Source organism: Pinus tabuliformis, chromosome 8 (assembly GCF_031772625.1).
Source record: "Pinus tabuliformis cultivar Carrire ecotype Pingquan chromosome 8, CPIR1, whole genome shotgun sequence".
In the NCBI taxonomy this organism is placed as follows: domain Eukaryota; kingdom Viridiplantae; phylum Streptophyta; class Pinopsida; order Pinales; family Pinaceae; genus Pinus; species Pinus tabuliformis.
In genome coordinates, this window is record NC_142294.1 from 753,655,104 (window position 1) to 753,682,824 (window position 27,721).

Sequence of the window (27,721 nt, forward strand, 5' to 3'; positions counted from 1 at the left end):
TTTCTTAATTTCTTGGACATGTCCTTGAAATTAAAATGAGGCAGGGTAAGGAAGAAATAAATGTATTTAGATCCAATTTTTTCTCTAAAGCTAGTGGAGAGTCCAGAGAATATACAAGGTGGTTTGGAGAACATACATATCATTCCATGGAATTCGAGGGTAAATGACTAGGTTTAGTTGTTTAGACATGACCTGGAAATTCATCCACCTGGCCACTAAGGTGGATGACCCTGATGACGTCTAGACTTACTGCCTTCATCCACTGGGCACACGAAACCATCAATCCCATAATTCTTCTTCTTCGTTGCCTTCATCCAGTAGGTGCATGAGACCATCGCTCCCATAATTCTTCTTCTTTATTGAAAATGGAAATCACAGAGGTGATCATAGGGTTACAAGAATCGAACATGAAACAAACAATGGGATGCCAATTGCCTAAAAATACAAAAAGGGCGTATAAGTTGCCTAGAAGTTTGATAATATGAAGCTACCAAATGTAGATAATGAAGGGTGTCGAAATGTTGGGCGATCACATAATTTGCGGTTCAGGGCTTCATCATGCGTGCGAAGGTTTTCACCAATGATCATCGGAAAAGATAGGATAGGATAATTCTGAGGAAGATGCGATGGATTTACATCCACTATCATACAACACCTTGCTACTGTGGAAAACAAAGCAATGCAAGGTGCTTCTAGGGTCCATTATTTGACATAACCTGTCATAACTGATCCATTATTTGGCTTTACAAATCATGATTTGGTTGACAATTAAAAAAGTGAGATCTAAGGGTAGAATAACTCTCAATCATCTAACAATGAATCTGATGGCAAAGAAGAGTGCAAGGTGGCAACTGGGAGAGTTCTTCTCAAAGGGAAATTCCTTACGGCGTAATTATTGAATTTTATTTAAAGGAGTTGGACTTAATGGTAAAAATTAAGAATTTTATTATTATTGAGTAATGTTCAATTTTCATGAGGATTTAGGATGAATCCATGGGATACCTTGAGGTTTTGATGGTGGAATGTGTGGCTACATGCACCCAAATAAACTATATTTAATAAACACTATAAAAAAAACACAAAATTCCTTTGAATAAATGATGTTTGGATATGTTGTTAAGGTAATCCTTAATGTTAAAGTTATTATTTAAAAGCTACCTAACAAAAAATTTCTTTATCAAAATTAAAAATTACCAGTGGGGTTGGAACGTTACTTCAATTACTAGTGGCGTGGCAAATGAAAAGCCAAGTGTCTCATATACATGTCCATGGTGATGCCGAGAGTAATCCGAAAAAATTCTAGTGAGTTTGATCTCAAATCCAACACACCATTTACTGTGTGAAGATGAATACACCTTAAAGCACCTAAGAATGCCATATTTTATGTTATTGCTTCAAGGCACTTAAACCACGCGGGATCAAGCCTCATCACACCTTTTATTTGCATACTCTATAAGCTCGTCAAAACAACCGTTTTTTTGTTGGCCTTCTTCATTCACATGGAAGTGACTACCGAGGGCCATGGAATACCCTTCGCCATCACTTCTCCATCCATTTTCCTCATCCTCCTCTTCATCTGCCATTTCAAATCCCACTCCATAAAATTCAGTGAAATCCTTCTACGTTGCAAATACATCGAGTATAGAGTCGAAAACAATAGTGAAAGAGTGAAACCCATGGTTGCATAGCCACTCTAACTTATCATTCAAAGTTATCATTAAATCAAGACTTGTTGGCATGATGTTGGATTCATACGATCCAATGAGAGTTCCAATGAAAGCATAATCAGTGTTGCTGATGATACCATCAGAGGAGCATGTTGTGTAGAAATTGTGTGGTATGGCTATTTGTAAAACCTTGTCATCAATAAAAAATTCAATATATTCATCTGTTATCTTTAGTATTTGCATAGACATGTTGTTAGGTCTTCCTACATTGTTCTTCAAACCAAGATTCGATGTAATTGTTCATATTCGCCTTATCCATCATCGATGGAGAGAGATTTATTAGCAACCCAACTTCAAAAAATCAATTTCTCCACAATTCAACACCCTGATTTCAGATTGATAGAACAACTTCAGCTCATATGAACTCAAACCATGCAAACTTCTATATGTTCAAATCTTTACAATACTTCTTTATATAGAGACAGAAAATTAGGGTAGGGGCCAAAAAATTAAAATGTCGTAGTACAAAATCGGTCGGATTTGCGCCAACCCACATGGTTCCCACATTCCCATGGATTTATTTCGCAAGGTACCTTGGATTCATTGCCATGGATCTATTGGGCACTCTATTTTAGGAGGGGTTTTGGTAAAACATAGCGATCATTCAAACTTTCTATTTTAGTGATTACTTTTAGCTAGGCTATTTTTGTTGATACTTAGTTATTATTTTATGTTGGTGGACTATTTCTTTTGGTTTTTTGTTTTTAGTTAGTTATTATTTTTAGTTGGTGAACTGTTTCTTTTGGTTTTTTTGGTATATGAGGTAGTTATTATTTTAAATTGGGGATGTTTGGCAATATTGTTGGCAAAATTATGGATTGTAAAAACTCGGAGCCCAAAGGCAATGGTAAATTGATTATTTTACCTAAGTTTTATTCTACTTTATTTTTTAATTTTAATTTTATTTTTATTTTTATCTAATTTAAACGAGACAAAATGTTGAGCAAGACCATACATTACATATCTCCCATCATAGATTTAAATAGTATAGTTTAATTAATACATAAAAAAAAAAACAATATATCTTTTTTTAAATCACTTGTTCTCCTCAATTGCATAAAAAATTGGTAGAGACTTTTAATAATCATAAGCTTACACTATTTGATTTGTAAAATTCAAGTGCTCTAGGATTTTCTAGGGAATTTAATCCATTTATACATTCAAAAACACATTTTAAACAATAAGAAATCATAATCTCAACTAAAATTATGTCATTGAATTATTGGGGAAAGACCATTTTTTTATTAGTTAGATTGAATATATTTTAAATATTTTAAAACTAGCAATTGCACCAGATGTTGCAAAGGAAATGCGGCAAGGCATAAATTCCAAAAGAATTGTGCCATATAAAATCATATTTTTTTCATAAAGAATACCTTGTTCTATTCAATAGAAAAGCTTAGTATTTTCGTCACCCTCACTAATCCACACATATCTAGTTTTAAGGTGACATTCATTATCTTCTTGGTTAGGAAGATCATATCTCTCTTGTTCTAGTTTTCTAAGAGTGGTTAGTACATCCTTTGAGAAGACCCCATTGGAATTAATATAAAATAATTTTATCTTATGTTCCTCATTTAAATAAGCTAATTAATTTTCGCTATGATGTTGAGACCATCCTTTCATGACCTGTTTTAGTCTGGAATTTTTTTTTGCAAATTGAGCCATATCGGAGTTCAAACATAAAGGATGCATGTGTGAACATGTGCCCTTGACCATCTTGTTTAGAAAACCAAGAGTGGTTGAAACAAAGTGGGTGTTGAATGTTTATTTGAATTGACAGATGATATACGAAAAATGGGGAGATGATTAGACAATTTGTTGTGAGATGGTACGAGGTGAGAAAATCATCTGAAATGAGCATGCTATTGAAGAATTTGTGTTGGATCTTGTTGATGTCCAAAGTGGTTTGCGATAAGCCAGGAAACCTATGCTTTAAAGCTAGTATAAGACTTTGTGCTTGATCAACAAGAAGTTCTCTATTTTCTGCATCTCCTACAAAGTCTTTCATCTTGCCCGAAGAAGACTTTTATGTTTGTTATATTTTCCATGTTTCTTTTGAAGGAATTTTTTCATTCCACACATGCATTCTTGTTTCAATGGGATTTGAAATATCTAAGGTGTGATACTCAGTTGACAGTCTAGGTAGTCTAGAAGACAATCTGGGGAAAAATGTTATGTTGTAATGTAGCGTCAGTATATTTTGTATTTAATTTCTATAACAAGTGACACATTTGACTCCAATACCAGTGAAGTAACACATTATGTTAATGCAATATAGTCTATATTGACTCCTATTCCAATGAAATAAAATATAATGATATAGAGTTACCTAATCCACTCACAAGAATTTCCTTGCAAATGTGTTATGTTAATGTGTCACATAATTTGATTTAGTCTACTGAGAGATTTTGTATTTGTTGAAGTCAGAACATTTGATTTAGTTAATGTAAATTATAATAATATAAATTCATTTTCAGTTTGTTTTATTAAAAAATTAAAAGTTTTAATGAAAAGGAGATTTAAAATTAGAATTTCATGAAACATAATGCTTCATTAGCAAGTGATTACCAAGTGAGTTTCTCCATTACCATTAAAACAATCCATTATTAATTATACGTCAATTATCATCACAAATAAAAATCCAATTCTTAAAACATTTAGAATTCTCACATGTCAGTGTCATTTAAAACCTATCTCCAATAACTTAGCAGATGTTGCATTGCGAGAAGGAAATCATCTTCAATTACTAAATGTGGATCACAGGTGTTTGAATATACAACATAGTTCTCATTAATAGAACTTAAAACATGAAAGGAAAAATTTAAATTGTAGAAACACTAAGAGATATATTCACCTTCGTATCATCACACCTAGGCACCAACCTCTCGGCTGGCATACAAAAGGTTGAATCCCCGCTCCTCTGCCATTGTGTCACCCTGGATGCCTACTACTTGGCAGCAACGTACAACCTCACTACAAAGGCCACCAAATTCTCGCCCGACTAGAGGGCCAAGAGAGGAAGGAGAAAATAGAGCTCACCCAGCAGGAGCTCCTCCTTAGGCTGCAACTATGGGTAGCTGGCTTCATACAAATCACACAAGTTACAGATAAAATGGCGGGTGTGGTTTTGCAGCACTCGCTTGGTGATAACCGACACCGTAAATTCATCCACCTGGATGCTAAGGTGGAAAACCTTTGATGAAGTTCGAACTCAACGCTTCTATCCACTGGGTGCACAAGACCACCGAGCCCATAATTCTTATTCTTCAGTGAAAAAGGAAATCACAGAGGTTACTGCACGGTTACAAGAATCAAACACAGAATAAAAAATGGGAGGCCAATCATATGAAAATGAAAAAAGGTCGTAGAACTTTCCTGAAAGTTCGAGAATATGAAGCCGCCAAATGCAAAGAATGAAGGGCGTCAAAATATTGGGGTATCACAAAATTTGGGGTTCAAGGTTTCACCCTACACACACGGGTTTTCACCAATGATCGCAAAAAAAACAAGATAGGAGAATTCTGAGGAAGACGCAATGACTTTACATCCACTGTCATACGTTACCGTGATATAGTGGAAAGCAAAACATTATAGGGCACTTTCAAGACCCATTATTTAAAAGAAATTGTCCCTAAATGATCCATTATTTGGCTTTTACAAATCATCATCGCACCTAGGCACCAACCTCTTGGCTAGCATACCAAAGGTTGAATCCACGCTCCTCTGCCATTGTGTCACCCTAGATTCCTACTTTCTGGCAGCAACGTACAACCTCACTATAAAGGCCACCAAATTCTCGCCCGACTAGAGGGCCAAGAGAGGAAGGAGAAAATAGAGCTCACCCAGCCGGAGCTCCTCCTCAGGTTGCAACTCACATGAAAATGAAAAAAGGGCATAGAACTTTCCCGAAAGTTCGAGAATATGAAGCTGCCAAATCAGAGAATGAAGGGTGTTGAAACATTGGGCGATCACAAAATTTTGGGTTCAAGGTTTAACCCTACGCACACGGGTTTTCACCAATGATCGCCGAAAAAATAGGATAGGAGAATTCTGAGGAAGACATGATGACTTTACATCCACTGTCATACGTTACCCTGATACAGTGGAAAGCACAATATTATAGGGCACTTTCAAGGCCCATTATTTAAAAGAAATTGTCCCTAAATGATCCATTATTTGGCTTTACAAATCATCATTTGGTTGACAGTTAAAAAAGTGATATCTAAGGCTAGAAGAACTCTCAATATTCTAATAATGAATCTGATGGTGCAGAGGAGTGCAAAGTGGCAATTGCGGGAGTTCTTCTCAAAGGGAAATGCCTTACAGTGTAATTACTTAATACATCATCAATGATAACATCTATGTTACATTGTTAGTTCAAATGGTAGTTCTTAACATCTAATATTTCAACCAATTTTGTATGTACTTATTTTTTAAATTTCTATTTCCATTTGTTTGATAAATGATATGTAGGTTAGATTTCTTTTTCTTGAAAATGAGAATATTAATTTTTTTATTTTATTTTATTTTTCAAGGATATGTCTTTGAAGATGTTTAATAAAATATAGGATTGATATGTTTAATAAGATAGAGGATTGATTTCACTTTGAAGTTGTCTATGTGATTTGAGACAATGAAAAAAGGAACACAATGTTGCAATTGACTAGCTATGATTTAGCTCTTCTTTATATTTTCAAAATAACACTACAATAGAAAAGACATGTGGTGTTGATCATTATTTCTGAAGCTATGAGCTTTACATAGGAAATAAATATTAGCTACTAGACAATTGACATATCTAGACATTAGGAAGCACAAAAGGAACATTGCATATTCCATTATTGAGCTAAAAGGCTCATTCTACAACCAAGTGTGAAGCTGATGTGCAAGTATGTTCATCCCTCTTCAAATAAAAATAAAATACTCTCTAAATAAGAAAACAATGTCATCTATAATAAAAAAATAAAAATAAAAATATGCTATGCATATTTAATTAGTTTTCCATATAACCTAATATAATTTCATGTAAAGTAATTAGAAGTAAACAAAAATGTGTGGGTAAGATGTTTAAACCTTATACTTTTCAAAAATATTTTATATCAACTTCATATATATCTATATATAGAACAAAATGGTAAAAGAATATATTTTAATGTTGTATAGAATAAAATATCCAATGTATGTTATGAATACAATATTTTAATATGAATTAATATTGACATATACTTAAAAATATATTAATAATAAAAAAAACAAGTTTAATGTGCATTGCTAAAATGACTCAATGCACATGTTATGTAGTCTCTATAACATTCAGAAATACAATTTAAACAATAAAAAATTGCACATTGTTTTTAGCACTCTAAAATAAATTTGTACCTAAAAAAAATGGATTCCTCTCATCTTATGTTAGACTCCTTAAGATATATCTATGCTGGTGTAGATCGTAAAATATTTTTACAAAATAAAATATACAAATTCAATGAGAATCACCATTTAAAATAATAATTAGAAAAAGCACAAAAAAACCAAGATAACATATCTTTGAAATACATAAAGGACTGAACTTCTACAGCCATGTTACCATAAATCATTTATCACTAAACACTCATATACTTAAAAATATATTAATAATAAAAAACAAGCTTAATTTTCATTGCTAAAATGACTCAATGCACATGTTATGTAATCTCTATAACATTCAAAAATACAATTTAAACAATAAAAAATTACACATTGTTTTTAGCACTCTAAAATAAATTTGTACCTAAAAAAAATTGATTCCTCTCATCTTGTGTTAGACTCCTTATGAAGATAGATCTATACCAATGTCGATCGTAGAATATTTTTACAAAATAAAATAAACAAATTCCATGAGAATCACCATTTAAAATAATAATTAGAAAAAGCACAAGAAAACCAAGATAACGTATCTTTGAAATACATAAAAGACTGAACTTCTATTTCCATATTACCATAAATCATTGATCACTAAACACTCATATACTTAAAAATATATTAATAATAAAAAAACAAGTTTAATGTGCGTTGATAAAATGAATCAATGCACATGTTATGTAATCTCTATAACATTCAAAAATACAATTTAAACAATAAAAAATCACACATTTTTTTAAGCACTCTAAAATAAACTTGCACCTACAAAAATTTGATTCCTCTCATCTTATGTTAGGCTCCTGCTTAAGATAGATATATGATGGTGTAGATCGTAAAATATTTTTACAAAATAAAATATACAAATTCCATGAGAATCACCATTTAAAATAATAATTAGAAAAAAGCCAAAAAAAAGCAAGATAACATATCTTTGAAATACATAAAGGACCGATCTTCTATAGCCATTTTACCATAAATCATTGATCACCAAACACTCATCTTGTGCCCATGTTAGGATCTCAATTGTGCATGATAATCTTGGAAGCTACACCAGTCATCATGAATACTCTTTATCGAACCACAATCCAGTTTGAGTAACTTGAAACTCGAAATTTCCATTGTGGTTGTGTACATTTTTGCAAAGAGTTTATTTCTCATAGACTTAGTAGCACCAAAATTGGGGCTACCCATTTTAATTTTCTATGTGACTTTATAAATATAGAATCTACATAGTACAATGTAATATGGTTAACTATTGCCCTCATTTCACGGGAATCCTATGATTGATAGAATTGAAAATTCTGAATTATACATTGTTCAATTTGCAATTTTGAGCATCGCGGTTAGTTCAAAATAGGTTGAAACCTTTGGGGTACAGTTATCAACTGCATGGATTGCAAAAATTCCTTGATAGAGTTTGAGGTTTGAATTTCTAGCAAATTAGATGACAAAATATTCAACAGAATTTCTAGAAAAGATGGCAAGAAGTGGGGCACTTTAGATACAACTTAGCCTATGCCCCATAAGGAAACCTTTCTTAGAGTGCTCTTGCATAGTTGAACAATCTTGATGGGTTATCTACTTAGAAAATCTCTATGAAGTACTTTGAGTAATAAATCTTTGCAAAACCATGACCTTTGAGAGGGTGTGAGCTAGGTGAGGCTTATGGGATTTAGTGTCATGAATGTTGGGATATTTGGCGATTCATGGGCATCCTCTTCCTCCATGCACAATAGCTAGTTGAAATTACTAAATTGTTGCTCTTCAAATGGATTTCCAAGCAACCTTGTGCAATCCTTTGGAGGGGGCCTCTATACAAAGTTAGGATTCCATCTGGTGAGTTTGCCTAGTCTAACGGTAACAGTGACAGACAATAAATTTTGTGAGTTATTTACTCTAAATTGAATTGTCTTACCTATTTACCAATTTTGTTTATAAATAACGATAGAAATATAATTTCTTACACCTTTCAAACTTCAGGGGCTCCATGAAATATTTCCCCTGCACAAATCTAACAAAATTTCAATGTTTTTTCCGTGGCTAATATCATCATTTTGTATACACAATAATTTTACAGATCACAACATTGCAGTCTGAAAAATAAATATGTAGTGTTTCAACACAAATATGGAAGCAACGAAGGATGCTTATACCTTCTAATAAGAAACTATAGAATGTGCCACCCATAACTTTAGAGTGAAAATTTGATGGCACATAGAAAGCAATGCACATCAAATGAACATTTTGTTAATACATGCATAAGAAGCCACTGACCACTTGCATACAAACATGGAGTTGTTGCACCTCCATAAATAAATTGTTTACTTTATATTTCATTCTTCTTCATTGGTTCGACAAGGGACAAGAACCCTATATGTCACTGATATTGCTTTTTGTTGGCACCATGAGGATAATATTCTTCTATGTATCATACTACAATGGGAATATAATTGTTGATGAGGACTTTCCACATATAATTTAGTCTGCTATGCATGAACAAAATATCTCTTGCTTATAAAATATTTATAACTGCGCCAATTCCATGATTAATAGGTTTAATTTTTACTATATAACAGATTTGAGTTTACGTTTCTTGTAGAGAATGGGATGTGCTTAAAGGAATAGAAGATATTTAAAGAGCAAAAACAATGAATATGTTATACAGCATCTTCAGTAACTTGTGCTTGAATCCTAAGTATTATGGCATGCAAAATCGACCAAATCCATTATCTAAAGATCATCAAGTCCAGTTGGAATCTAAAGCCATTATGTAATCTTTGAGGCTTTTCTTTGTTTTTTTTATATGACCACCATAGGCATAATAACAGAAAATGCATTTTATTTTGAAGTATAACTTTTTCAAGGATAGGAGGTTTTTTAACTCTTGAATTTGGGTGCAGTAAGTTCTACGACATATAAAAAGTGTGATTTCTCTTCTTCTTCTTGAATAGAAATGACAATTTTTTCTTTGGAAAAAATATTAGCCCAAAATTCTTTAGAAAATGACTAGAAAGTCAAGTTCCCCACTACAATCACCAAAACCAAAAGTAACAAATAATCAAGGGTTGGGATTTTGCAAAATGAAGAATTGGCATAAGTCCTCTAGGCAATTGCTTATGATAATGCATCCAACAACCTTGTTAAGAATTTTCCTGAGCAGCACTCCCAAGGATGTATATATTTACTACCATGGTAAAAGAAAAATCTTGTGTAGTATTTAACTAGCTTTAAAATGTTTGGACCAAGAGAATACCAAAGAAAAGAGATTTTTAAGAATAGCATTGTCATTTCTAATTTAATTTAACTGTTATTCTCATGGAAATTTAGGGAAATAACCCCAATTTTTTAGCTTGAGAAACTCCATTCTATGAGTTGCTCATAGGACATGAAAATATATGTCTGTCTTAGAAGGCCAAGTTCAAATGGTTAGAAGAATTGTCTCTAGCTCAATAACGACAACTACTAAAATGATAACCAGTCATATAATAAGTATATCATGTGAAACTTTGAGATATTTATTCATGCAATTGCAAATCCTCTATCAAATGTATATATTTTCACTAATGCTTTCAAGTACAAAAAATATCGCACTTAATCATCACTAAAAAACTCCTACCTGGAAAAGTTTTAAAGCTCCCAAAGAATGACTCTCACTCTAATATAGGATTTTTTTTCGCAATTCCTTTAAATATCAACTTCTTCTTGCAATGTAGACCAAATTTTTCTCTAATACTAAAATAGGAAGAAAATTTTAGCGAATTCTTTAAATAACAATAGTTGTTTGCTGTAAAACCAAGTTTCCTTCTTGACTGACATTTGAGACCAGAAAATGGATTCTTTTCCAGCAAGTTCCAAAGCCCCCGTATCAGAAGCTTCCTTGAGCTAAATATGCTAATCAGCACAGCCCTGAAAGTGGTTGGCACAAATTATAGCCTCCAAAACATAAATTCTTGCAAGATTACGACTAATTATTGTGGACATTTCCTCAATTTCTTGGACATGTACTTGAAATTAAAATGAGGTAGAGTAGCAAAGAGATAAATGTATTTAGATCCAATTTTTTTTCTCTAAAGCTAGTGGAGAGTGCAAAGAACATACAAGGTGATTTTCAGAATGTACATATCATTCCATGGAATTCAAGGGTAGATGACCAGGTTTAACTGTTTAGGCAAGACCTAGAAATTCGTCCACCTGGTCACTAAGGTGGACGACCCTGATGATGTCCAAACTCACCACCTTCGTCCACTAGGCACATGAGACCATCGATCCCATAATTCTTCTTCTTCATCGCCTCCATCCACTGGGTGCATGAGACCATTGATCCCATAATTCTTCTTCTTCAATGAAAAGGGAAATCGCAGAGGTGACTGCAGGGTTACAAGAATCGAACACAAAATGAACAATGGGAGGCCAATAGCCTGAAAATACAAAAAGGGCATAGAACTTTCCCGGAAGTTCAAGAATATAAAGCTGTAAAATGTAGAGAATGAAAGGTGACGAAACATTAGGTGATCACAAAATTTGAGGTTCAGGGTTTCATCCTACGTGCACGGGTTTTCATAAATGATCGCCAGAAAAAATAGGATATTAGAATTCTAAACAAATTATCACAACCCTAAAAGTGGTCAACGCAAATGATAGCCTCCAAAACAAAAATTATTACAAGATTACGACTAATTATTGTGGACTTTTCCTCAATTTATTAGACATGTCCTTGAAATTAAAATGAGGCAGAGTAGGGAAGAAATAAATGTATTTAGATCCAGTTTTTTTTCCTCTAAATCTAGTCGAGAGTGTATAGAATATACAAGGTGATTGAGAGAACATACATATCATTCATGGAATTCGAGAGTAGATGACCAAGTTAGCTTTTTAGACATGACCTAGAAATTTGTCCACCTAGCTGCTAAGGTGGATGAACTTGACGACGTCCAGACTTACTGCCTTTTTCCACTGGGCACACGAGACCATCGATCCCATAATTCTCTTCTTCACTACCTCCTTCAATTGGGTGCATGAGACCATCAATCCCATAATTCTTCTTCTTCATTGAAAAGGGAAATCATAGAGGTGACTATCGATGGGCCTCTAAATTAGACATAAATTAAGGCCCATGCCTCTAACTTAAAACATAAATTAAAGCCTATGACCATCCTTCAACACATTAAACCTCTGTTTTTACATTAGATAATTTATTTTTAACTCTTATATATTCATTAGGAAGGTTTATGAATAATTGAAAATTTGTGCCTAGTATTATTTATTTCTTTGGAATATTATGAGAATATTGGGAAGATTATGAAGAGTTGGAGGAGGAGATAATTTAGGGACTTGTTCCCTACTACTGGAGGATCAAAAATAAATCATAATTCAACAATATATTATGGAATTATGGCACAAATTGTCGAACTCCAATGATTGAGAAAATCTAGGAATATGTTCCACTAATCAAGGGCACAGATCCACCAAGCAATGGAGCAGATCCACTAATCAAGGGATTTCGGTGGGGAAAGCTTCCTCCATCCATGGGGAATGATTCTTACTCATTTTTTATAAGTACCAAGTCGAATTTTCCTCTAGGGAATGATTGAGAAAATCTAGGAATGTGTTCCCCGCCATTTAAGGCAAATTCCTAGTATTGGGGACTAGATCCCCTAATCAAGGTATTTTGGTGGGGAAAGCTTCCACCATTCATGGGGAATTGTTCCTAATCATTTTTTATAAGTAACAAGTCTAATTTTCCTCTAGAGGGAGATTTTCCTTAGTGTTATTATGTAGAGAGCTTGTACTTTTGCAGCTCCATTGTATTTTATTGCTGGGATGTAATTCCATTGATGAAAATAATGAAGATTGGTGACATGTTCAGATTATAAATCTTGTTCTCCTCCATAGGTCTCTAATTTTCCTTGGGCTTGTCCATCCAAGGAGCTTTAGTGCCCTTTTGTATCATTTTCTTTCCTTTTTTCATTGCTTATTCACATGCATCTCTAGTTTTTATGTCTTTCTATTTCTGCATTTAAGATTAATAATTTCTTGTTGTAGGATTGAGTTAAATGGTTGATGTAAGTTATTTTACAGGATCACAAGCATTATTTCATCCTTTTAAAAGCTTTTGGAGTTCATAACAATCATTTAGTCTCTTGGATTAGTCTTCTCATTCCCAAATCTAGATTGTTGGACCTCCTTTTTAGCAAAGAATAGTGAATTTTTGTGATTTTTTAGAGCATTCTAACGATCTTCAATCGAATTGATTCCACTTGCATTAGATCACAAAAAAATTCTAGTTCATAACAAAAATCACCCATTTCATTTGCACTTGATTTGGTTATGCATTTCTTAGATTCACTAGCTCACTAGTTCTCAAATTTCTAGATTTTCAACTAGTAATGTTTTTCTTTTTGCATGGGTTAACATAAGTATTTTTCAGTGATTCCACTTGGAATAGGGACCTAAGACATCCTAGTTAATAAAAAAAATTCCCATCCAATTTTTATTTGATTTTCTTGGTCATTAAACCATCACCAATTTCATCATTTCACCAGGAAACTTCTCCAAGATTTTTGAGCGAATCCATCCATCTCCCGACTTTGGTTTTGAGTTGTGAGTGATCCTAGGAATTTTTCCATTCCATTCCACCCATAACACACCTTTCTAGGCCTCCCATTACCTCCAACACCTCACATTTTTCTCTCAGTTGTATCATGTAGGTTTCCTGTAATTCCTACAGGATCATCTTGTAGGTTTCCTGAAATGGCCTTTTTTGAGTCCGAATTGATGGAAAACCTCTAGGAAGTCAAAAACATCCTCCCAAGAGTCTCCCACACCATCCAACCTCCAATATCCTTAATTCACCTTCCACATCACCAAAAGACATTAGTTTTCATACTTGATTTTGCATGTGAAAAAAAAAAGACAAAAACAGATTTATTTCAGTCCCTTTACTTGAACATTAGTGATGTTTGATCCTTATTACTTCCATTCTTATATAGTAACATTTTTTTCATGATAATATAGCGTTATTTCAAAGCATAGTTTCTTGGCAGTTAATTAGGACATGTTGTGATTTAGCATTGAATTTTCGTCTCTTTCCTTGTACTTTCTTTCTTGAAATAGGTTAATTTTCCATTTCAAACATTTCATTTTTTGCAATTCGTTTAGGATTTGGCTTCAGTACATACACTCCATTACATCATGACAACGAAGGAAGGACACATTGTATGCCGCACATATAGTGCCGACACCTCTTAAGTTTGTACGAACCCCAGGTTGATAATTAAAGTCAGTAGCCTTGGGAATTGCAGCATTCTTGTTGCAATATCGAGGCTCATCACTTTTTGGTGTTGTTTCCGAGGAGGTGCCAAATTATGCATTATCTTCTTCCCTAGTTGATTCATTTCTTTTTAAATTTTGCAAAAACAAAAAAAAATATTTGCATTGGGCATATTTAATTTCAAAAGTAGAAAATTGCATTGCATTATAGTTTTCATTCAATCATAAAAACAGAAACAAAATTCTCAAACACCAACCCATCCCCCCATTTGATCACATGGTGCAATAAGAGCCATATCACCATTCACTTTTGTAGGTAGAAGAAGAAGATGGAAAAGAATGTAGAAGAAATGGATGGAGATGATGACAATGAGGAAGATCCTCTCAGATTTCCCATTCAAGATACTGATGGTAGTGTGCACATGAAGAACATCCCTCCCTCTTTTCTTCCAAAATTTCATGGTCTAGGGTCAAAGGATCTGAAAACCTTTCTCTTTGAATTTGAGATTGTTTTTAGATCTTATGGTTACTTATTAAAAGCTCAAAAATTGAGATTGTTTCCGGCAACATTGAAGGATAGAGCTCTTAAATGGTTCATGAGTTTAGGGACTAATTCAATAATATCATGGAATGATATGCAAATTATATTCCTAGAAAAATATAAAGATCATGATCTTAAAGAAGAAATCTTTAGAATGAATCAAAGAGAAGATGAGATTCTAGAGGACCTAATAGAGAGGTTCATGTATAATGTTAAGAGGGAAAAACTACATCATTTAGGATCTGACACACTAAAAACCCTCTTACTTAGAACAATTAGGGATGAGTGAATTGATCTCCTTAATCTCATGAGTAAGGGTGATATATATCAATTATCATTTGAGGAAATTTTTGAAACATGAAAACACATATCAAGAGGAAAAGCAAGAGTAGGTAAATCAACATCAAGATCGGTAAGTCAAGCTAAACTTGGAAATTTGTTTGATGATTTTAAAACAAAAATTCTTAGAAATCTAAAAAACAAGTAGAAATGTTAAGAATTCAATATGACGAAAAATAAAATGTTGATATTTGTGTTGCAGAATCACATGATGTTAAACATTGTCAATCATTACCAAGGTTGAAGGACGTTTACGAAGAGGACAATGGAGCAAGTCAATTCCCAATGTAGCTATGTTATGTAGGTCCAAGAGGACCATGGCAGCCTATTCAACCTCATATGATGCAAGAGCACAATTCACAATTTCAAGGTTATGCATATCCAGCTCAAAGTAATTGGAACACACCTTTTCCTTGGCAACATTGGCCATCTCAACCCCAAAACCAATCTTGGCAACAAGGTTGGCAAGGAACTTATGGGAGTCATCCACAATATCCTTGGTATTTTCCTCAATATCCTCCATACAAAACTCCATGTTATCCCTAGCATTCACCTCCGCCACAACCACAACCCCATCCACATCCATCTCAAATATACACTCACTCAAATACCTATACCACTATTTCCAAACCCACACATTGAAGTAGCTCAGCCCACTTACAATGTTGAGGTACAAAACTTCCAAACATCTCCTCTTGAGCTCAATGGTATTCACCATAGCTCAGGAAGAGTATTGCAAAAAAGAGATTATCTTGATATCATTGAAGGACCACATCCAGAAGAAGAAGATTCAAATAAGAAGACTACAAAACCATGGGTTGTGATTGATGAAGAGCATACATCAAAATCAGAGATCGAGAGAACTCCCTCATGGTTACCATCAAATCCTCCATGTATTCAAGAGAACAATCAACAAAAAGAGGAAGATTTGAAGGTCATGGTAGAAGAAGACATGAAGAATGATCCAGATCAGCAAAAGGACCAAGGACATCACAACTATATTGAAATATGGTTCCAGATAGTCACTAAGTTGTAGCATCACTCTCTTCCTCAATTATGCTTGATCCTTTAAAATTCAAATCATTTGGTCTCTGAAATCCACGTACATGTCAAAACATACATTTCAAGCCTCCACATCATTTTGTCTATCATATTGATATTCACATGGCTCCATTGGAAGTAGTCTTATACTTGAAAGTGATTTTGTTTTTCAAGTAGGGTAGGGTAGAAAAAAAATAAAAAAATGAAAAATAAGAGAAAAAATAAAAATATAAGGTGAAAACCTCTTTTGAGGCACCTTAGATTGGCTCATTCATTGAAAACCTCCATGAGGCATTCAATGGGTTGGGAAAAAAGAAAAAAAATGAACAAAAGAAAAGATCCTAGGTGAAAACCTCCTTTGAGGTGCCTAGGCATACCTACTAGTTGAAAACCTCATTGAGGCAGCTGGTAGGCATAGAAGAAAAAAGAGAAAAATAAAAATAAAAAAATTCCTTGTTCCATGCATCTCTTTGATAAATGCATGTACTCTCCAACATCTGCAAGCAACAAGAACAAGTTGGTACCAAAAGGAAAATTGATCAAGCCTAGTCAAAATAAGTCAAATTTTGACTTTCTCCTACTTCGCTCAAATGCTCCAACAGGGCCAAGGCCATGCCAATCCATCACCCTCATCTATTTTTACCATCCACCCATCATTCTCAAGCTTCTACCACTCATTTTCCTTGTTGTCCTAAAAAACTACAGGATGCTCTGCTTTACTACAAGATACAAAAATACATAGAGCAGAAATTTGTTTTTGCCATAACTTGAAAACCATGCATCCATTTGCCAAGTTGTTTCAGGGGGAGATGCATATGGATGATGGTAACAAGCTCAACCAATTTTAGCAAATTCCAGTGTACGGTTTCCAATAAATTTCACTCCATCACCTTCAGCCATTTTTGCATTTTCTCAGTTTTCGTGCATCCATTTAAAAAGTTTTTTCATGGGGATATGCATATGGATGATGGTAACATGCCCAAAGAAATTTCAGAAAATTCTAGTGCATGATTTCCAAGATATCGGCCTCCATCACCTTCATCCATTTTTAGTTTTTTTTCGAGATCCATTGACCAAAATATTTCTATGGGGAGGTGCATAATGATGATGGAAACATGTTCAAAACGTTTCATCTCAATCCAATTGGGAGATATGGACAAAATTTTCCTGTCCTGTAAACCTACAGGATACAAAACAACACCTACAGGATTTGCAATGAGTAGTTTTAAAGGAGATCCAGAGGTCAAAGAAGCTCCTCCCAAGCTTAGGAGCAGCATCAGGATCATTAGCATCACCATCCAACACCTGCACATCAACATCAACTCAATAGCAGCATGCATGTCTCTCCAACAACCATTAGGTAGGTACAAGTATGCAATATTCTTTACCTCTTCTCTTGAGCATATTATAGTTAGAAATTTGTTGTCAATGCATTTGAGATGAGGTTTTATAAGCTAAGGATGGGTCAGCAGTCTCAGCACCTTCAACTAGTTGATTGCAGCTCACTCCTTCACTCATGCAATGTTGAAAAGTCAAATTATGAAGGGTGATGATTTCAAGGAATGAGGACAATAGTTAAAAGAATAAATTTTTGCAAAGGCCAAGTCACCACAGCACTCCAAGCCCTCCATCGACTTCATATTCACTATCTATTCATCATTCATCGATCCCATTTCATTCTTGAAAAAAAACAAGAAGAGCATCCTCTCCATTTTCACAAACCTACACCACTCCCTTTGAGCCCTAGCATCATCATTCAATCCCTCTTCATCATTTCTCATCACTCCAATACAGTTAGAAGACTCTGAAGGAAGAAGGAATGATTACTACCGGAAGGCAGAATGTTGCTACAAGAAGGAAGAAATGAAAAATTGTGTTAAAACCCAAGATGGCAGTTCCTAAGAGAGACCTAATCAAAACAGAGAACTCCAAGACCATTAGGCAATCATCTAGGCCACAAGGGAGAAGAAGAAGGAAACAAAAAGAAATGAGGCATTCACCATCAAAATATAAATCAAACTGCAGTGATGAAAATAGGTGTTCCAAGAGGTCTCCTTTATCTTTCTAGATTTTGTCCAGGGCCTAAAAATGGGAGAAATGCATGCGAGTCAAGTTGAGGGCCTGCCCTAACCTCAGTTTAACATTTATGCTCAAAACTAGTTTCCTGTAGTTTTAACAGGGTTTCATGTAGGTTTCCTATAGTTTTGACAAGAATTCCTATAGGATGTCTTAGTTCTCATCTAAATGCATTTTGAAGGTGTTAGAGGTGTTCAAATGGCAGAACAAGGTGGAAGAATATTCATAAGGATATGGAAGACGTTGCTAAACAGAAAAATATTCAAGAACTCATCTTGAATAAGGGCAAGAAAGAAAGCTAATGGTTTCAAGAAACAATGATTTTTTCTTTGAACAAATATGTTTTTGGGCTTTTCCTTGCAGAGCTTATAGCCAAGATTCTTAATGCACAAGAGAGAGGACACCAGGGCCATGGATGAGGCACAATGAGGTCACTAAGTTGCTCAGAGGATGAGCAACACTTTCAGCAGGGGGTATGATGGGCCTCTAAATTAGACATAAATTAAGGCCCATGCCTCTAAATTAAAACATAAATTAAAGCCTATGACCATCCTTTAGCACATTAAACCTCTGTTTTTTCATTAGATCATTTATTTTTAACTCTTATATATTCATTAGGAAGGTTTATGAATAATTGAATATTTGTGCCTAATATTATTTATTTTTGTGGGATATTATGAGAATATTGGGCAGATTATGAAGAGTTGGAGGAGGAGATAATTTAGGGAATTGTTCCATACTACTGGAGGATAAATAATAAATAATAAGTCAATAAGATATTATGGAATTATGGCACAAATTGTGGAACTCCAATGATTGCTAAAATCTAGGAATGTGTTCCACTAATCAAGGGAGCAGATCCACCAATCAAGGGAGAAGATCCACTAATCAAGGGATTTCGATGGGAAAAGATTTCTCCATCCATGGGGAATTATTCTTAATCATTTTTTATAAGTACCAAGTCGAATTTGTCTCTAGGGAATGATTGAGAAAATCTAGGAACGTGTTCCCTGCCATTTAATGCAAATTCCTAGTATTAGGGACTAGGTCCACTAATCAAGGGATTTTGGCAGGGAAAGATTCCTCCATTCATGGGGAATGATTCCTAATCATTTTATATAATTACCAAGTCGAATTTTCCTCTAGGGGGGAGATTTTAATTAGTTTTATTATGTAGAGAGCTTGTATTTTTGCAGCTCCATTGTATTTTCTTGCAGGGATGTAATTCCATGGATGAAAATAATGAAGATTGGTGACATGTTCAGCTTCTAAATCTTGTTCTTCTCCATAGGTCTATGATTTTCCTTGGTCTTGGCCATCCTAGGAGCCTCAGTGCCCTTTTTTATCACTTTATTTCCTTTTTTTCATTACTTATCCACATGCATCTCTAGTTTTTATGTCTTTCTATTTCTGCATTTAGGATTAATAATTTCTTGTTGTAGGATTGATTTAAATGGTTGATGTAATTTCTTTTTCAGAATCACAAGAATTATTTCATACTTGGAAAAGCTTTGGAAGTTCATAATAATCATTGAGTTTCTTGGATTAGTCTTCTCATTCCCAAATCTAGATTGTTGGACCTCCTTTTTAGCAAAGAACGGTGAATTTTTGCTATATTTTAGAGCATGCTAACGATCTTCAATCAAATTTATTCCACTGGCATTATATCAAAAAAACATTCTATTTCTTAACAAAAATCACCCCATTGCATTTGCACTTGATTTGGTTATGTATTTCTTAGATTCACTAGCTCACTAGTTCTCAAATTTCTAGATTTTCGACTAGTAATGTTTTTATTTTTATTATTTTTGCATGAGTTAACATACATATTTTCAGTGATTCCACTTGGAATAGGGACCTAACACATCCTATTAATAACAAAATTTGTCCCATCCAATTTTGATTTTATTTTCTTGGTCATGAAACCCTCACCAATTTCATCATTTCACAAGGAAATTTCTCCAAGCTTTTTGAGCGAATCCATCCGTCTCCCAACTTTGGTTTTGAGTTCTGAGTGATCCTAGGAATTTTCCCACTCCATTCCACCCGTCACACACCTTTCCTAGGCCTCCCATCACCTTTATGTTAGTCCCCTAATTTTCTCCCTTTTTGACCATTTTTCCCTTCCTAAATCATAACCATTTACCCATGTTTTACCTATCTTATACACCCTCATCTTGCACTAGTGCAAGAACGATGATACATTTTGCATTAACTTTATATTTTACATTTTTTAACTTAACTTAGCATTTATTAATTATTTATTACATGATTTCTTTCTTATAATTACTTCCATAACTTATCGATACCTCCAATGTTATCTGGTAGTTAAATGCTTACGTGACCGTTGATCTTAGTGCAAGAGCGGATCTCGCACCAGTGCCAGCACCGCGAATCTTTGCAGCAGCTCTGATCTCCTTGATCATTTCCTAGTTTTGTGCCACTTTAGCCATGATAGTAGGTTAGATCTGAAGGCAAACGACCTCCAGTTACGACAGCAAGGCAATCTAGAGGTAGTTGAGATCGGATTTATGAGAATCGAATAGTTGGAGATTGCTATGGCCTGTTCTATTAAAATGCCTAATTTTGAAGGCCAAAAGCTTAATTCTGCAATCGGTTATGTAACAAGTTAAATGATCCTTTAGGCCTTCTACCAAGGATCTATATAACGAGAAATGACAGGACGAAATGGTTAATGGTTGATAGAGTTGTATAGAACAGAGATAGAACCAGGAAGGCGGTAACAGGCCTATATTTTGTTATCGCCCAAATCTAGGCTGGATATGTAATCACGTATGTATTTTCCTTTATGATTTAATAAGAAAGGGAGCTCCGCCTTACATTTCATGAATCTTATTTTTTATGTTTAACAGCTTATGAATTGATACAGTACTGAGTAGCGTTTCCATTTGAAAGGGAAACACACTAGTCGGCTAGGGCCCAGCCAATCCAGCACATTCTCCCTATTTTATATTCTTGTAATTTATGTTTTATACTACCAAGTGTGATTTAATTTACAGCATCTGAATTCCTGTTTAAGTGAAAGCAAATCTACAGTGTGAAGTAGTTAAATTTCCTTTCCCTACATCTGATTTTGGATTGATTTTCCCCGCGTGGTCCAAATAGGAGAAATTACCTACACTAGTGCACGTTGGTGTGCTACTCACTTTCTGCACGTTTTGTTTAGATTGTTTTTCCCCACCTAGTCCAAGCAGGAGAAATTACCTGCACCAGTGCACGTTGGTGTGCTATTCATTTTCTGCAAGTTTGTTTGATTTGGTTTTCCGACCTGGTTTAAAGCAGAAGAAATGAACCTGCACCAGTGCAAGATTGTGTGATGCAGCAAGCCTTTTTAGTTTACTTCTAACAGCTTTCTTGCTCTCACTAATATTTCATGACAGGATAAATTATAAAGATTGTTTCTCCATTTTTGTACTTTGATAAACTCATAAACATTCATCTTTTTGGTATGCAATTTGGTTTCATAACACTTGCAGTAATTAAGCACTGATTTCAAGAATTAAATGTTCAAGTGTAAGAAGCTATGATCTAGTACAAGAACTAGTTTCTTGTTACTGGATCTGAGTGCTTTGGGCTTGAGAAGTTTCAAGCCCTTGCACGAAGAAAAAATCTTTTAGTACAAACATCATTTTACACCCTCTACATAAATCGTTGTTCCTGCACTAGTGCAAGCAAACTGCGCTAGTGCAAGATAGATTCTTGTGAGAAGGAAATCTTTACATAAGCAAGTTTGAAGGACCCATCTGTAGAAGACTACTAAAGTGTCTTTGCTAAAGAAAACACACACTCAGTAGATAATCAATAGTTAGCTAGAGTAATTGCCCCTTTATTTCTAAATCTCTTTTGCAAGTACATTTTCCCTTGTTCCAGTCTTAGATTATTTTGATGGTTCAAGTTGCATTTTTCTCTTTATAGTTTGATTCTGCAATCTTTCCTTTAAAGGAAGTAGGAATTGATATTAGAAATATTCATACCATCTCTGGCATTGCCTGTGCTTTGTCTCTAAGTTTACGAATCCCTCAGGTTGACAATTTAAGTGTTGAGGAGTTTACTTAGGTGTAATTCCTACACCCAACACTCCAACACCTCACATTTTTCTCTCAGTTGTATCCTGTAGGTTTCCTGTCATTCCTATAGGATCATCCTGTAGGCGTCTAGTACATCTTGTAGGTTTTCCTTAAACGGCCTGTTTTGAGTCCAAATTGATGGAAAACCTCTAGGAAGTCACCAAAAGCCTCCCAAGGGTCTCCCACACCATCCAACCTCCAACATCCTTGATTTACCTTCCACATCACCAAAAGACATTAGTTTGCATACTTGATATTGCACGAAAAAAACAAAAAGACAAAAACAGATTTATTTCAGTTCCTTTACTTGCACATTAGTGATGTTTGATCCTTCTTACTTCCATTCTTATATAGTAGCATTTGGTTCATGATAATTTAGCATTATTGCAAAGTATAATGCCTTGGCAGTTAATTAGGACATGGTGTGATTTAGTGTTGAATTTCTGTCTCTTTCCTTGTACTTTATTTCTTGCAATAGGTTAATATTCCATTTCAAACATTTCATTTTCTACAATTCGTTAAGGATTTGACTTTAGTACATGTACATGCACTCCATTACATCATGACAGCAAAGGAATGACACATTGTATGCCACACATATAGTGCCAACACCTCTTAAGTTTGTACGAACCCTGGGTTGATAATTAAAGTCAGTAGCCTTAGGAGTTGCAACATTCTTGTTACAATACCGAGGCTCATCAACTATAGGGTTATAATAATCAAACACTGAACAAACAATGGGAGGAAAACTACCTGAAAATGAAGCCGCCAAATGCAGAGAATGAAGGGCATTGAAATTTTGGGTGATTGCATAATTTGGGGTTCAGGGTTTCCTCATGTGCGCATGGGTTTTTACCAATGATCGTTGATAAAAATAGGATAGGAGAATTCTGAGGAAGACGCGATGGCTTTACATCCACTGTCATATGACACCCTGCTACTGTGGAAAACAAAATTGTAGGGTGCTTCCATGGCCCATTATTCGACATAAATTGTCTTAACTTATCCATTATTTGGCTTTACAAATCAAGATTTGGTTGACAGTTAAAAGAGTGAGATGTAAGGGTGGAAGAACTATCAATCGTCTAACAATGAATCTGGTGGCGTAAAAGAGTTCAAAGTGACAACTTGGGGAGTTATTCTCAAAGGGAAATGCCTTACGACATAATTATTGAATTTTATTTAAAAGGAATTGGACTTAATGGTAAAAGGTAAGAATATTATTATTATTGAGTAATATTCAATTTTCATGATGATTTTAGATGAATCCATGGGATACCTTGAGGTTGTGATGGTGGAATGTGTGGCTACATGCACCCAAATAAATTATATTGAATAAACACTAAAAAAAGGCCAAGATGCTTTTGAATAAATGATGTTTGGATATATTATTAAGGTACTCCTCAATGTTAGAATTATTAGTTAAAATCTACCCAACAAAAATTTTCTTTATCAAAATTAAAAATTTATTCTTAGTGAAAGTGTTTTTTAATATATTTTATGATTTAATTTAATTTAATAATTAAATTATTTTAAAATTAATCAAAATTTATAATTTATATAGTTTTTTTTTAATGATATGTATTTGAAAAAATATTTAGGAAGAGTGATGTTGGGCTTTGAGATGAAGCTAGGGTTTAAGGCCAAAAGGTTGCATGGCCTATAACCCCTCTTCACTAGTTCAATAGTCATCCTTTGATAAGCTTATCTCACCATGGAGGAGCTTGTGGATTGTTCTCCTAATCCATTGGAGAGGGTCAATCTTTGGTGTGGGCCTTTAGAGAAACCCTCTAACAAAGCCCATGTTCTAGATTCAAAAGGGTTATTTCTTCAACCAGGTCAGGTCCATGAGTTCTAGTAGCCTAACACAAATGGCATACACTCCTCTTGTCATTCCCCACATTCTTCCATGATAATATATGACAACATTGGGGCTCATTTCACAAATTCCTCTCTTAGGGACACCTACCCTTGTTTCTTTCATCCTCCTCCACTGGTCCTTACATTTCTCCTCACTCTCCCTTGGATTTCACTGTCAATAGTTTAGACATGGCAACATGCCTCTCCCTCAATCTTCAATGTCACTAGCTTAGGCATGTCTACAAACCTCTCCCTCTAAATACCTCCCTTATAGATCTTTGGTGACAAGGTTAATCCTCTCTACGAACAGAGGTGATCCCTCTAGCCCAATGACTGGGTCTAGAAACTGAAGTGATAATCAACTAGACATCTTCCTATATTACAATTGAAAAGTAGGACGAGAGAGATGACCTACCTCGCTCTGATGATATTCTGATTTTATTTCTTGAGATCCTTGAATCTCTTGCGTCACGAACTTGTTCCTGCTTCTTTCATCACTTATGTACCTTCACAAGTGATCAAGGGATAAAAAAGCATACCAAAAACAATAGAAACTCCAATAATAACCTACTTAGCTGATCAGGGAATGCCAAGCTAATACATACATAAAAATATATATTTTGGGAAGATGAACCAGTAGTTTTATATTATTTAAAGAATAAAGGGAAGCTTAAAACCATAGCCTTGGTGTTGAAACGCTCTCCTTGAGTGGTAGTCCATGTCCAAGCCGAGAAACTCTCCAAACACTCCTTCTCCAACTCTAATGAATAGCTTCTAAGCACAAGCTCAGCATAAGGGTGCAAATGGACATAGATCAACCATTTGGGAATGGGAGAGAAGGAATTTATAGGCTAGGAGAGGGAGTTAGGACTTCTCCAAAGATAGGATTACACCCACATCTCAAGGAAGTATCTCATAGGGATGAGACCAAGAGGTCAAGGTAGGAGGATTCGACCTCATCTATGTGAAACCACCTCTAGCTCACCACTCTAGAAGCTTCTAGATCATGAAGCTTCTCATCCTCTTTGGGAAAACTTCCTTTTTGATACCATCGCAGGTATGAAAGGGAACAGAGCAATGCCATCACTGGCTTAACATGGTGCAATAGGCGATCATTGTTTTTTTGAGCTTCATAATGGTGATGACCCTCATTTTAGGGTTTTAAGAGCTGTTTCTTTAGGGAAAGCTCCAGATATTTTCCAAGTAAAGTTAAAGGAGGGATATGAACTATATACATGGATGAGTATATGGTATAATGATCATGTTTCGGGCACTTCAGGGTATGTCATACCGAAGTGCAAGAGGCGTGACAAAATATTGTGTAACAGATGCCCCCTAAAGCATGAAGGCGAAATGAGGAGTGATCGCTGAGATGCTTTATGATCTTTTGGCAAGGATGAGGACATGACTGTCAGGAGACCCAAAAATCAAGGCCGTATATACATATACATATTTTATATCAAGACACAAATCCACAGCATGGTCGTAGCCATCCAGATGGTGAAGACTATATGAAAAGGTCCATGGTATGGGCGCAGCCATCTAGATAACAAGGATCATCATAAATATATAGTGTCACAGTATGGTCACAACCATTTGTATAGTAGAAACATGTGTACAACCATGAATGACATATAACTCCATGCAGCCTGAGTCATAACAAACAAGACTTAAGGTCTTGCACTCCATCCCAACCCGATCAATGTACAAATCCTAACATGTGAATACAAGTGTTGAAGTTGAACATGCTAGAAAACCACCTGATTACCAGCCAATGATGTGGACCGTTATTTGGTACGAGAGAAATCACCAATAATGACAATGGCTTTGAAGGTACAATAGTACAATCTGTGAATGTGATAATGAATCTGAGGTCGAACACTCATGGAATCACCTGATCAAAAGCCAATAATGAAGACCTGTCGTCAAATGCGAAGAACTGGCCATTAGGGCATGCTAGCTCTAAGGTACTAAAACGGAGTTCCTGAGTCATCTTCCTGGATAATGAGTTGAAGTCGATAGGAAGTGACCCATCGAAGGAGGGAAATGATGAATCCCCCATCATCGACATGAAACAAGGAATAAATTGGAATGATATTCAAGCATTGACTCAAACAATGTATAGGTGAATAACTGTAGATTGGACTTCTCTTGAACATATTGGCGATACGACTCTGGAGTGTGGTAGCATCTGACTCAACATAAGACTAAAGGTCATGATGACAGTGTGGAATAGTTAAATGGGAGGGAAAATGGATCACCCAAACCTGGGAGGACAAGTGACTGAATGAGGATATCCCAACCCTGACATGAGAGCATAAGAGTGTCATGTTCAAGAGCTACATGTTGCCTATACAAAGCATGTCTCATCTTGATTTTTCCTCATTGTTTCTAGCGAGTACCCCAATTATTTTTATCATGAGCTTGAAGGGGATACAATATGCTTGCCATGTAATTTCATTCTTCGAATGAATCCATCCTAGTAAGTTTTACAAGCCCTAGGAAGGAGAAGCTCGGTCTCATCATGGTGATGAGTCTTTCGCCGCAAAGTTTTAACGAGCTCGACGTAAGAATAGCTCGGTATCTTTTCGTAAGTTGTCCCTCAAACCTGAAAAGGTAGAAAACAATATCCAAGGGAACCTCTTGACCATGTCAACCAAGGTGTACCTTTTTCATAAATTATCAATCTCAGCCTGAAAAAGGGGTAAACATATACCAAGGTGATGTCGATTCATTTACAATAACGAGTTCAAAATGACAAGTACTCGGCAATCTTTCTAGTTTTCAAGAGTCAGGAAAGAGTTGAAAGATGACTCTAGGGGGGTTCCTTTTTCATTTGTTTAATGAGTCCGAAAAAGGGGTAAAATAAAACTTCCAAAATCGGTCAATAATGATCATTGTTCACATTGAAGGCACCTATAACTGCACAAGAAACACACCCATCACCAATATTAAGAGAAAATATTAAAATATAACAAAAAATATTAACAAAATGACTTTCAAAACTTAAAAATAGGTAAAAGTAATTTCATGTTTTACCATTTTACCAAACTGAGCTCTAAAAGTGATTTTTGTGCCGTAATTCTCTTGATTTTATAGTAGCTGTTGCAGGAGATTCGGGGTACCATTTCACGAGACATCTACGATAGGTAAGAGCCTTATCCTTGCTCTCGCATTTTGTTACTTTTTTATGCATTTTAAATGGTGATTTTTATGCTATAAAGGATGACTTTTAAAAATTTAGGGCGACGATGATCATCACGAGTATGGTCATGAGACCCACGATAGTCGCGCTTAAGCGCAAAGGCTCGCACGATGCCATTGCACTGTTTGTAAAAACAGGCGTGATGGTGCCGAGGGCAGTTTTTAAAGAAATAAAA